This window comes from Zingiber officinale, chromosome 6B (genome assembly GCF_018446385.1).
Source record: "Zingiber officinale cultivar Zhangliang chromosome 6B, Zo_v1.1, whole genome shotgun sequence".
Classification (NCBI taxonomy): Eukaryota; Viridiplantae; Streptophyta; class Magnoliopsida; order Zingiberales; family Zingiberaceae; genus Zingiber; species Zingiber officinale.
The window spans coordinates 64,867,326-64,880,115 of record NC_055996.1 but is presented as its reverse complement, the minus strand read 5'-3'; positions in this window follow the sequence as shown (position 1 = coordinate 64,880,115).

Genomic DNA, 12,790 nt, shown 5'->3' with positions numbered 1-12,790 from the left:
CGGGATCCGACCGTTGCGTCGGGTTTAAAGCCGCAGGCGAGCGTGGTCTTCGGCATCCCTTCACGAGCTCTTCTCAGATTCATTCCAGCTCCTCCACAGCTCTCTACAAGCACGTGATCGCCAGTTCTTGAAGGTTCTTGGAGGCTTTCCAAGTCAAGAGGCGGATCTATTGCAAGAGGAAGAAGTTAGGGTTAGGGTTTTTACTGCACATCTTGTAAGCTTTTGCTTAACTTGTATTTCCCTTTCTTCTTCTTGTATTGAGAGTGTTGTAGGGCTTCTCCGCCTTTGGTAGTTACCATAAAGGAGTGTTATTCATAGTGGAGGGTGTGTGCGTTGGTGTGGATCCTTGGATTAGTCACCTCTTGTGAGGTGGATACCAAGTAAAATCCTAGTGTTAGCGTGCTTGTGTTTGTTTCTGTATTTTCCGCTGCACATCCAAGAAGAAACAAGCAACGCCAAGCAACGCCAAGCAATGAAGCTATTCACCCCCCTCTAGCTACTTTTGGTCCTAACAAGTGGTATCGAGCAAGGCCGCTCTTCACGGAATCATCGCCGGAAGGGTCAAGCATAACAAGAAAAGCTAGAGGGTGAAGAAGTTGGAGCAAATTCTTGAGTTCAAGACTTTATCAAGCTCAACTTCAAGATGCAATTCCAAGATGGACTTGGATTTGACACAAGGGTGGCTCCACCATACACTTCTGAGTTTCGATTCTTGGAAATCAAGAATCGAAAATTTTCTTATGATGGAGATAGAGCAATGGTTTGCTCTAATGGAAGGCTTCAAGGCTCCAAGAAATTCAAAGGGTAAAGTTCTCAAGAGGAGCAAGTGGAGCCAAGAGCAAGTCCAAAGGTGCGAGGCTAATGACAAAGTGACCAAGCTTTTGGTCAATTTACTGCCAAGCACCATCCTTTGCAAAATTGGAGAATTTGAAGATGCAAAGGAATTATGGAGCAAATTGGACAAGCTTCATAAAGAGATCCCCTCCACTGTACAAGATCATGAAGAATCCAGAGAGGGTGACTCTTTGGAGCAAGATCAAGAGGAGGACTCCGAGGTTGAGAGATGCTCAACCTCCGAAGAAGAGGAAATCCAAGAAGCTTCATCCTCAAGGGAATGCAACGAAGGGAACAAGGAGGGAGCATACTCCTTGTTTCATATTCAAGATGATGAAGCCTCCACCTCTAGGATTGAGGGGGAGCAATCCTTGGTGACACCGGATCAAGAAGAAGGAGAAGCTTCTACATCCGGGTCAAGAGAAGAAGAGGAGGAAGAAGCTTATACCTCCACAAGTCAAGAAAAATCAAATGGAGGAGAATCAAGGTCCGATCAAGAGGAAGCTTCTACCTCCGGATCCAAAGAAAAAGATGCCACCCCTACAAGCAAAGGTATAAATATTTCAATTAATAATAAAAATCATATTATATGCTTTGAGTGTAGGGAACATGGGCACTACAAGAGCAAGTGCCCTAAATTAGCCAAGAAGAAGGGCCAAGTGGCACAAAAGGGCAAGGTGAAGCCCAAGGAGACCATCCCCAACACAAAGAAGAGCAAGGAGCATATTATATGCTTCTCTTGCAATCAAAAGGGGCATTACCGGAGTCAATGCCTCAAGGGGAAGAAGATGGTCAAGGCTCAAGGAGGCATTAGTCAAGGGGGAGCCTCCAAGGTAAAGAAGAAGGTAACATTTATTGAGCCTACTCCTTTAAATTATGGTAAAAAGCATGATAGTTCTAATTTTTATCATTTTAATGCGATTTACCATAAGAATAGGAAGCATGAGGGCTTTAAGGAAAAGCATGTGGCCCTACATGCCAAAACTACTACACCTAAGGCTAGGAATGTAGGTAAAAGTCTAGGCAAGAACTCTAAGGATTGTAGATACAAGCCTAGAAACAAAAATGCTCATGGACTTAATGAAAAACCAAATTCTAAGGATTTAATGATAGAAAATCAAGTCTTGAGATCAAGACTTGATAAAATTGAAAAGACCCTAAAAAGGATGGAAAATATCCTAAAAGGGCAAAATGAGCAAAACCTAGGGCTAGGAAAGTCAAAGCCATCAAATAGCCATAGAGGTTTGGGATACAAACCAAAGGCTAAGAAGGATGTGCCTAGTTATCATAGGGTTCCATATAGTTATGGAACAAACCCTAGGTTTAGTGGTCAAGTCAAGAATACTAGGGAAGTCATCTCTAAGAGTATTTTTGCAACCAAAGTGACTAAGACTTCTAAGAAGTCTAAGAAAGTCACTAACAAGGTCACAAGGGAGGCTATCCCTAGGGTTGACCTAGAAAATGTGACCAAGGCTTCTAAGAAGCCCAACAAGGTCACTAGGAAGGTATCTAGGGAAGTTATCCCTAGTGAGTACCTAGAGCATCCAAGGAGCACCAATAGGTGTTGGGTTCCTAGGAGCATCTTCTCTACCCCATAGATGGGTTAGAGAGTGTCCACTCCAATTAGAAGGGTAGTTAACCCAACTTTGAGGAAATTGACACTCAAGGAGCATTTTCAAGGTTTTTGATAACCTTTGAAAATGAAATGGAACTATTATTTACTCCTTGAAAGAGTAAAATGTGCCTAGTGGTGAAAATTTGATTTTAATCTTAAAAGGCACATATTGGGAAATTCATAAGAGCTACCAAGTTGGGATTTTGGTATGTTCTTAGGAAATTTAAGGCAATCCGGGCCTTAACTTTGAAGTGCTACTCTTGTGGAAAAATGAAATATGCCAACATTTGAGGATATGCTTAATTTCGACTGGCATAAATTAATCAAGGGAATTAGAAATGCCAATTTAGGCTTTGACATTTTCTTGAAGCACTTTAGGGCAATCTAGGTTTAAGTTGTAAGTTTAGCTAAGGTTTTAAGGATACTTAGATAGTTAATCTAGGTATATTTTATTTATGCTAAATCTTGCCATGATTGTTTGCCCATCATATGTCATGACATCATGTCTATTTTTGCGTTCATGTTTTATTATGAAAAATCCAAAAATACCATGTCATGACATTCATACATCATGTAGTTATAGGATATTTTCTTTTGAAAATTATTTCTTTTTGATGAATGTCATAACATTATCATGCATAAAGTTTAATTCCTTGTAATTAAGGACAAAAGGCATTTAACAACACTTATTAACAAGTGACATCCTAGGTGGGTGTCTAATATCTCCAAAATGCCTAGATAGATATGCATGATCCCTAGATTAGGGCAAAACCAAAATCTACATCTCACAAAGACCTATAAGATGACTTGTATGTGTTTTAGTGCACATTAGATACAAGTGAGATGTTAGGATGATGAACAAAACTCAAGATGTTGATTTAGTGCATTCTTTTGAGTTTTAGTTTCATCAAAACACATAGATATGTGTTTTCCCATCATTGGGAAAGCTAATGTACAAGTCATGTGCATTATGCCCAAGGAACATGGTGGGATATTTGTTTTGAAAAAGTTTTCAAAATGATTTTGGAAAACCTTGGTGAAGGCTATCTTTTGATAGTAATCACCATTGAATAGTTAGACACAAACTTGAAGAAAACACTAAAGTTTTTGCAAGTTTTCAAGTTTGTGTCAATCTTTGAAAAGATGATGTATTTTCATAGAAAACTATTTTTCCTTGATAATATATGCCCTAAACAATGTCTACACGAAATTTCATAATTTTTGGATTTTTGTAGAATTTTCTAGGGGTTTCTGAAGTTGACTGAAATGGAATTTCAGCAACTATCAGAGTTCCGATCGATCCATGAATCGATTGGAGTGCCTGAATCGATCCATGGATCGATTCAGAAGGCAAATCTCGCGAGCAGTAGCTCGCTGGATCGATCAGCCGATCGATCCAGGTAGTCTGAATCGATCAGTGGATCGATTCAGAAAGGTTCAATCGATTGGAACCCAACTCCAATCGATCCAAGTTGCTGATTTTGGCTGGGAAAGCCTGAGTTCAGCACTTTGAACCTATTTTTAGTCTAGGTACTCATTCCAAACCCTTAAAATACATTTGTATACATAAAAGGGTGTTTTCGTGTTGAAAACAAGGATGGAATGGTAAAGGAAGGCTAAGTTGAAGTTTAGGTTGAGGTTTGTTTCAAATTTTGAACATTTGAACCTCAAAACTTCTAAATCTGGGTTTCCTAAAGGTTTAGGGATTCCAAGTCATTGTTGGTGCAATGACAGAAGTTTCCACCATGTCTTTAGGGGGAGGGACTCTTTAAAGACATGAAAATTATTTTTCATGAACCTTGGAAGGTCGTTAACCTTCTGTTGTGAACTTGCTCAAGGTTGAGCATTTAAACTTGAAATGGGGATAAATGGGGAGTGGATATCCTCATCATTTCAAGTGGCAACTCAAGTGGTTGAAAATGCTCAAGGTTGGGTATTTGTCAACATTGAGGGAGAAGTTAAGGATAATGAAGGGTATGGGACCTTCGATATTAAGTTGATCACAATGAGTGAAATTGTGATCACGATGAGCAACTCTTCAGGGGGAGAGTCTTCAACAAATGGAGTTGTTGAAGTGTGCCCAAAATTGGAGCATAGGTTGATGTGTGTCCAAAGACGGGTTGATGTGTTTTATTAGTAAGAGGTTGATGTGTGCCAATAGGGGGAGAATGAAAGGAAGTAAGTTAGGTTTTCATTACCTAGAGGGAGTTTGCCCTCTTAGGGGGAGAATGAAAAGCTTAATTTATGGGTTCATTACCTAGTGGCATGAAGAAGGAGGCTATAGGATTAGCATAACTTACATGTGGGATTGTAAGTGTTATTGTGGTATTGTCAAACATCAAAAAGGGGGAGATTGTTGGTGCAACATCCCTGGTTGACCTGGTTAACCAAGCTGAGTCTTGGTTTGGGTTTAGATGTTTGACAATAAGATATTGATCGAAGAAGAGTCAAGTAGGTCAAGGTTGACCGGATACTTGACTGGGAAGTCCTAACTGGCATGTTAGGCAGATGGAAAATCCTGGTGAGTGAAGCCAGGTGAAAGTCCTAGTGAGTGAAGCTAGGCAGATGGAAAACCCTAGTGAGTGAAGCTAGGTGAAAGTCCTGGTGAGTGAAGCCAGGTGAAAGTCCTAGTGAGTGAAGCTAGGCAGATGGGAAACCCTAGTGAGTGAAGCTAGGTGAAAGTCCTGGTGAGTGAAGCCAGGTGAAAGTCCTAGTGAGTGAAGCTAGGCAGATGGAAAACCCTAGTGAGTGATACTTGGCAAGGAAGGAAGTCCAGATGGGTCAAGGTTGACCAGACATCTGGTGGAAGTCCAAGTAGGTCAAAGGATTGACTGGATACTTGGCAAGGAAGGAAGTCCAGATGGGTCAAGGTTGACCAGACATCTGGTGGAAGTCCAAGTAGGTCAATGGAGTGACCGGATACTTGGCACGACGAGTAAAAGTCCAAGTGGGTCAAAGGGAGTGACCGGACACTTGGTGGGGAGTCCTAGCAGGTCAAGGGAGTGACCAGATGCGAGGCATGATGTACCAACAGGTCAAGGTTGACCGGATGTTTGTTAGGGAGGTTTGGGACTTGGTTTTGGGCAAAAACCAAGTGCTGGATCGATCCGTGGAACAATCCAGGCTGTGGATCGATCAGTGGATCGATCCAGATTCTTCCCAGCGAACAGAAAGCTTCTGGATCGATCCGTTGATCGATCCAGAGGTCCCGATCGATCAGCCGATCGATCGGGACGATACTGCTTCGCGCGATAAGCGATGGATTGATCCGTGGATCGATCCAGGCGCGTTTCCTGAGCACAGAGGCGCTCTGGATCGATCCGTGGATCGATCCAAAGCCTCCCCGATCGATTCGGAACATTCGAATCGATCGGGATCCGACCGTTGCGTCGGGTTTAAAGCCGCAGGCGAGCGTGGTCTTCGGCATCCCTTCACGAGCTCTTCTCAGATTCATTCCAGCTCCTCCACAGCTCTCTACAAGCACGTGATCGCCAGTTCTTGAAGGTTCTTGGAGGCTTTCCAAGTCAAGAGGCGGATCTATTGCAAGAGGAAGAAGTTAGGGTTAGGGTTTTTACTGCACATCTTGTAAGTTTTTGCTTAACTTGTATTTCCCTTTCTTCTTCTTGTATTGAGAGTGTTGTAGGGCTTCTCCGCCTTTGGTAGTTACCATAAAGGAGTGTTATTCATAGTGGAGGGTGTGTGCGTTGGTGTGGATCCTTGGATTAGTCACCTCTTGTGAGGTGGATACCAAGTAAAATCCTAGTGTTAGCGTGCTTGTGTTTGTTTCTGTATTTTTCGCTGCACATCCAAGAAGAAACAAGCAACGCCCAGCAACGAAGCGCACCGAGCGAACGCGACGAGCTATTCCCCCCCCCCCCCCCCCCCCTCTAGCTACTTTTGGTCCTAACAGAATGCATCCGAGGGACGAAAACCAAAGGAAGTAGGCTTGAAGGCAAGAGGTCAAGGCTGTAAAGAAGCATCAAGTGAGTCATAAGGGTGAGGGTACGAGTAAATGAGAGATTGTACTCGAAGTAAAATCCTAGTTTTAGGATTTTATTGTAGCGTCGCTGTAGCAGTACTATAGCATTACTGTAGCAGTACTATAGCGTTACTGTAGCAGTCGACTGGTGCAGTCGACTGGGAGCGAATAGAATGCTTCTGTTCGTTCGGTCAGTGTGGAACAGTCGACTGCTAGTTTTAGCAGTTGACTGGTATCGAGCCGTTGGGATGTAACAGTCGAATTTTCATAGAGGATAGTCGACTGCATGTTTTGGCAGCGACTGGTAGGCGGGGTTTTCAACCCGCGGGCTATCTAACCAAAGCTTGGGAGCTTGGTTAGAGTTGACGAAATTAGTGGTGATAAACCCTAATTAGTAGTCTACTTGTTCTCAAGTGTTTGTGAGTGTTGTTGTGATGTTTCTCCACCCACAAGGAGTTACTTGAGATAGCCGGAGTTTGCTGGGGGCTAATCCACCGACGGATCGGGATCGTCCACCTCAAGGACATGCCGTGGAGTAGGAGCTCTAATCTCCGAACCACGTTAAAAGAACATGTTAGCGGTTTGCTTGTTTTTCTTTCCTTTAGTTTTTGGCTTTCATATTTGTAGTTAGTTTGTATTTCCGCTCCGCATACTAACGAGTGTAGGAAGCAATCAATTTGGGGGTGTCGTCTATCCAATCCCCCTTCAAGCCGGCCACCGATCTCCTTATAGATCTTTGATCTCACGTTCTTGAGCTCGAGGAGACTATGGACACACGCTTTGAGGAGATGTGCATGGATCACGATCTTGATATGACTAAAGTGCGCATGGAGCTTGCGACCATAGGGAGCCAATAGATTGATCTACAATTGAGCGTTGATTCTTTGACTGATCTAGTGCACTCATGGATGTCAGGCCATCCTCCCCCTCAACCTCCTCCTCCAGCGAGTGTTCTTCCTCCCGTTGTTGATACTCCTTTGAGTGTTGTTGATTCTCTAGTGGGTACTAATCCTACTGATGATGATATTGTTGAGTTTTATATCTCTATTTGGCATGTGTAGTCCACACTTTTTGTATTGATGTTTTTTTTTCTTGTTTCTATGATTTATTTTTGTGGTTTGTACTTCGGCTACTATTTAAATGTGATATATAATATATGCCATGTTTTATGGATTTATGTTGTGACGGAGGTATTCTTCGTCTTGTTATTCCATTGATTGATTGTTTGCTTGCATGATATGTAAGGGTGTACCCTATAGCTTCATTGGTTTATTGGGAGTGTTCCTATCTTGATTATGTATCCTATTTTTATGTATTATAGGGTTGTGCCTTTTGGGTGCATATATTGAGGGGGAGTCCCTTCATTATCATCATTGTCTTTCTCTATATTAACTGCATCTTGATATTTGGCAAAGGGGGAAAATTATTGTATTTAAGTTCATATTTCTTATGACATGATCTTTTCATGCTTGTTGATTAACTTCATTTTGATTGCAATCTTTATGCTTATTGTGCATCTTGATGATATTATGATAGGTTGAAAATTAGCCTAAACTTAAATAGATTGTCAAACATCAAAAAGGGAGATATTCTTGGTGCAATCATGTCCTAGGTGGTAACCCAAGCAAATCGGATACTAGGGTAGACGAAGACCCGAAGATGAGGAAGCTCTAAACGCAAAGTCCAAGGAACATGAGGTTATCTCGCACAAGATAATTGGAATCGATTGATGTGTTTATGAATAGATTGGTAATCGATCGCAAGCACACAATAGCTTCCCCAATCGATTAGGCACTAGTGCAATTGATTAGCAAGCTTTCTGTGACACACAAAGAGTTGCTGAATCGATTTTACAATCGATTATGCACGTCTAATCGATTGGTACATTCTATTAGCGACTTTCTGTGAGCGCATAGAGAGTTGTCAAATCAATTGTCCAATCAATTAGATACTAGACTAATCGATTAGTGCAATCGATTAGTAGTTTTCTACGAGCACACATAGAGTTACCGAATTGATTACCCAATCGATTAAACAACAGCATAATTGATTATCCAATCGATTAACAGGCTTTCTACAAGTGCACAGAGCATTGCCGAATCGATTGCTCAATTGATTAGGTATGGTCAATCGATTGGTGCAATCGATTAGTAGGCTTTCTTCATAAGGAAAGAAAGTTGCCAAATTGATTATGTAATGATTAAAGTTACCAATCAATTGAATACTCCCACCAATCGATTAAGATTTAAAATGAAGTAATCTCAGCCTTTGATATGAAGTCAGTAATTATTTAACGGTTAAGTTAGAAATAGTCAATTAAGAGTTTTGCTAATCGATAAGTAATGACGAAAAATTGAGAAACGGCTAGATTTCGAAGCATTCAAAAGGGGAGATTTGGCCACGAAACGATAATACTATTCCATTACTATTCTCCGCTTATCCCAATGCCAAGCTCTCACTTTTCAATCTTCAAACAAACAAGAGAAAGAAAACTAAGCCAAAAACTTGTGATAGTTCCTCTCTTCTTCTCTTTTGTTGCTATATTCTTTTTAAAGCTTGTTGTGAAAGGCTTTTCCACCGTTGGTTTATTCCGAGAATGAGAGTTTATAGTAGAATTTGTGATTATTAGTGTGAATTCTTAGATTAGCTATATCAAGGAGAGTAGTTATCCCAAGGAGATAGAAACCAAGTTAATTAAGTTGTTAGGATTATGATGATTTCAGTTTCAAGTATCGAAGTGAGCTATTTAGCCTCCTTTAACTCTATCGGTCCTGACACCAAATCTGAGTAGGATCCCGAGTATACGACTCTCGAATCACGTGCACACTCTCGAGCACCCACAAACTCTCAAATATTAGCCAATATTAATATTGTTTTCATATTAGCAAAGCTGGAAGGTTACTTAGATTGGACCTTGTATTACTTTTATTTTTTTTTCAATTTATATATATATATGTGCTATTAGATTTCTTCAATTATTAGTTTTTCTTTTTTCAACGCGATTTAACTTTAAAAAAAAATAAAAAAGAGTGGAGCAAGTAGTGATTCTCGTCCTTGATTCTACTGTTTCAATTTTACATTCACGCGGTGGCAACAAGATAATTAAGGTGATTGACTGCCACTGCCACACCGACTTAACAGTCGATACTGAAAGAAAATGAGATTGAATAACGAGCTAGGTGAAATAATAAAAATATAGATCGCTGTAAAGGGAAAAAAAAATTATATATATATATATATATATAAATAAAAAAATATTATAAGAACTTGTCAATTGACAAAAATAATAAATGAAAGGAATAATTAATAGTTTCTAATTTTATTTTAATATAATCATATTAAATGATTCTCTTTTATACCCCGATAAATTCAACGGAAGATCTCTGACGTTGAGTTTACTTGTCAACTTGTTAAAATGCTGCTTGTATAATGACTTAGTAAAAATATCAGCAATTTAATCTTATGTAGAAATATAAGAAACCGATAATTGTTGAGTCATCACATGCTCTTGAATAAGATGAAAATCAATTTCCACATGTTTTATACAAGCATGAAAGATTGAATTTGCGTCACTATTCCAAAGGCTAGTAATCGCCCATGATTTAGCTCTTCCGTGTTGGCCCTGTGACGGGTTGGCGGGGGCGCTGGGGGTGATCAGCGTATTCGCCTTTTGCCACCATGAAAAATTGAATTTGCTGTGAGATATGTTGCTCCAATATTATCATACCAAATTTTTGGTGTAATATTTGATGCAAGATGAAGTTCAAAAAGAAATGATTGAAGCCAAATAATTTTAGATGTTGTATTTGCTATAGTCTTATATTCTACCTCGATGCTTGAATGAGATATCGCAGGTTGCTTTTTTGAATTCCATGAGATAAGGTTTCTTCCAAGAAATATTGCATATCCACTAGTAGAGAATCTGTCTTCAGGAGAATTTGCCCAATCCGCATCACTATAGGCATATAAATCTCGAGACGATTGATGATATAAAAGAAAATCATGTAGAATAGCACCTTTAAGATAACGAAGTATTCTTTTCACACCTTCCCAATTTTATTCCGTGGGAGCATGCATAAACTAACAAACATGATTTACTACAAAGATAATATCAAGACGTGTGATAGTGACATATTGTAAGACTCCAACATTGCTTCGATAGATCTGTGCATCAGGCATCACTGGAGAGGCTGAAGTTGCAAAGAAGTTATTTATAGCAATAAGTGTAGAGACCGGATGTGCACCATCCATTTTAGCTCTTTGAAGAAGCCCAGTAATATATTTTCTTTGAGAAAGGAGACAACTTTCCTCATGTGGAATAAGTTCAATACTAAGAAAAAAATAAGCAATACCCAAATATCGAGTAGGAAATTTTTAATTGAGAAGACTTAATAAAGTTGTGATACCCTTGTGATCATTACCGATTATTAGGATGTCATTCACATAAATAAGAAAAAATATCATAGATCTATCATTATATTTGTGAAACAGAGATGAGTCCGTCTTTTATCTAGAAAATCCTTGAGCTTATAACCAATTAGATAATCGATGAAATCATGGTTATCGTTGCTTGCATATACCAACAAGACAAATTTATATTTCACGACACGTTACTTTTGATGAGTCTCTGTTCCCCTTTTCAGTAGCTTTTCTTCGATCTCTCCTCTAGATACAGGTGACACTTTGTTAATGTCACCTAACATTATAAGAAGTGATGACATCCTAGATCCTATTCTGCAGCTCTATGATAACTCCCCTATACCATCAAAATCACCTCAAGTTGCTGCTCCAATCTTGGAAACCTCGCCAGTCGAAGATAATATGCTCTCTATTTTTGGATCCTCAGATAATACAAGTCTGTCATCTAAATCACCATATTAGCTTACTTCCTTGTCGCTATCAACAAGTGATTCAGATAATAATGCTTCTCGTCACATGCTTCCATTAAGTGACATCTATGCACATTGTCCACCAATGACAACTTAACATCCCCTTCCATGAGCTCTAGTGGTCTCTTTAAAATCTATTGAACCAACTTGTTTCACACAAACAAACAAGGACTGAATTGGCATAGAACGGTTCATCCTTTATTATTGGGAGAAAAGAAAAAGTGATGGCTAGATCTGATAGCATGAAAGAAAATAAGATTGAAAAACGAGATGAAATAATAAAATTGTAGATTGCTTTGATTTGTCCATAAAGAGACAATATATGAATACATTATAAGACTCCGTCAATTGATAAAGTAATAAATAAAAAAATATTATAAAACTCTGTCAATTAACAAAGTAACAAGTGAAATAAATAATTAATAGGTCTTAATTTTATTTTAGTGTAATCATATTGAATGATTCTCTTTTAGATACAACATATATAAAAATGAGGCTATGTACCATGAATGTAGCCAACATAAAAACCTGACTCATAGTAGTGTAATTGGGTTCCCGTATGCTAACTCATAGCTGCGCTCCCAAGCTTCCTGAACAGATTATAAATTTGTTACATGATTATCGGCTCAGCTACGCCCTAGGGCATCGAACACCCTGAACATGTGACAAAAGGCGATTCGATTACCCCCAGCACTCCCGCCAACCCCTCCCTAAGCCAACACAGAAGAGGTAAATCATGAGTTACTACTAACCATTAGTGTAGGTGGCCAAAGCACAGGGGAAGCTGAGCACCCTTACCATGTGATAAAAGGTGATTCACTCACCCCCAGTGCCCCTGCCAACTCGTCCCTAGGCCAACATGTACAAGTGCCCAGCACTCACCCCCTGAACATGGTGGCAAAAGGCGAATATGCTCGCCCCCGGCGCCCTCGCCAACCCGTCCCAGGGCCAACACGGAGGAGGTAAATCACGGGCGGCTACTAGCCTTTGGAATAGTGACTAGCACATAAGGGAGGCATTTACCTCAACTTTGCCGAGATTCGAACCCCAGACCTCATGGTAGTAACACCTCATGTGCTAGCCACTAGACCCATCCGAGGGGACATGAGCACCCTGAACATGATTCATAAGTCAATCGACTAATGAGTCTAATCAATCAACTGATTACTTTATTTCAAGCTTTTGGCCTCATAATTCTAGTCATGCCTAGTATCCGATTGATTTTAACTTATAATGACTTTCTTTATCCAGCATTCAATCAATATTGACCCGTCGAGACTTTACCGTTATCTAACATCTGATGAACTTTGATCTATCAGGATTTCACCATTACCAAACATCTAGTCATTCTTGATTAATTTGGACTTCATCAACCATTAAGTGTTCAGTTAATCGTGATCCACTTAGATTTTTCTCTTGTTAACTTCATATTGGACTTTTGACTGTTAATTGTTAGGTCATCATTGACACACT